This window comes from Mauremys reevesii, linkage group 12 (genome assembly GCF_016161935.1).
Source record: "Mauremys reevesii isolate NIE-2019 linkage group 12, ASM1616193v1, whole genome shotgun sequence".
Classification (NCBI taxonomy): Eukaryota; Metazoa; Chordata; order Testudines; family Geoemydidae; genus Mauremys; species Mauremys reevesii.
The window spans coordinates 27,171,101-27,172,084 of NC_052634.1; the positions used below are offsets into that span (position 1 = coordinate 27,171,101).

General features: G+C 38.5%; 1 non-coding gene across 1 annotated transcript; it reads left to right on the forward strand.

Annotated features, from left to right (window-relative positions):
* The first annotated feature begins 375 nt into the window (after positions 1-375).
* Positions 376-591, forward strand: LOC120376600. The gene has a single exon (XR_005587455.1). It is a non-coding gene; the product is annotated as a small nucleolar RNA U3 (small nucleolar RNA).
* Positions 592-984: the final 393 nt, after the last annotated feature.

The window sequence follows — 984 nt, forward strand, 5'->3', positions numbered from 1 at the left end:
TTCTAGTGCAGATGAATTTGAGGGCAAGCCAGAGAGAAACAGCTGTGGAGCATGCTAGAAAGGGCTGACCTGTCCGGATTCTCTGTGCCTGACAGGCTGTCATGTGGTACAGAGGAGCTTGTGAGAGGTATGGCAAAGCAAGAGGGTTTGATTAGTTGCTAGGAGCTCCACATGCTAATCAGGAGGTGTGTTTCTGTAAATAGCGACATAAACATCTTCTAATGGACAGTGTGCTAAAGCTGTCTCAATTGTGCTTAATGAAATGGGGACCTGGTTTTAGATTTTTGTTCTTTAATTCGCTGGAGGTGAAACCCGTTGTATGGGAAGAAAACTTGTGCACATTAGCCTGGGTGTGTAGCCAAGTACAGTTTTGTTAAGATTATACTTTCAGAAATTGTTTCTATAGTTTGTAATTAGAGAAGTGTGGGTGAAAGAGTCTGATCTTGCTAATCATGAGAAGAAGTTAAAGTGTTCTTTTCTGAGCATAAAGTGAGTGGACAGTGTTTTTTAATACAGCTGCTATTTGCTATTCATGACTGTTCTTGTTTTCTTTTTGGGAAGCTGAAAGAGAAAGAACAAAGACTAAATAATTAATTCCTATAAAGCAAGTTTAAAAATAAATGTTTTGGTTTTCTTTTCTGTTATCTGAATTTGTTTAAAGCTTTTGTTGAGATCTGTTTAGTGGTGAGTCTTAATTTGTTTTGGTAGATTTTGAAAGAAAAGTAAAGGTAGTGTGGAAATGGTGTTTTAAAGGTTTCTAGTTCAGTACTTACTGAAAAAAATTTAAAATTTCTTTATGCTGCTCTATCTCTTTTTTTCTTGTAATCCATTTCAGAATTTAGGTAGGGTCCTGTGTCTGCATGTTCTCTTCCTTTTCCACTTGCCTCTCCGCTTCTCCCTTCCCATTTTTGGGAAGCCCCTATTTTTACTTTTCCTGCTCTGGCAGGGGGTACGCAGTTTGCTCTTGGCCCCAAGCACATCAGA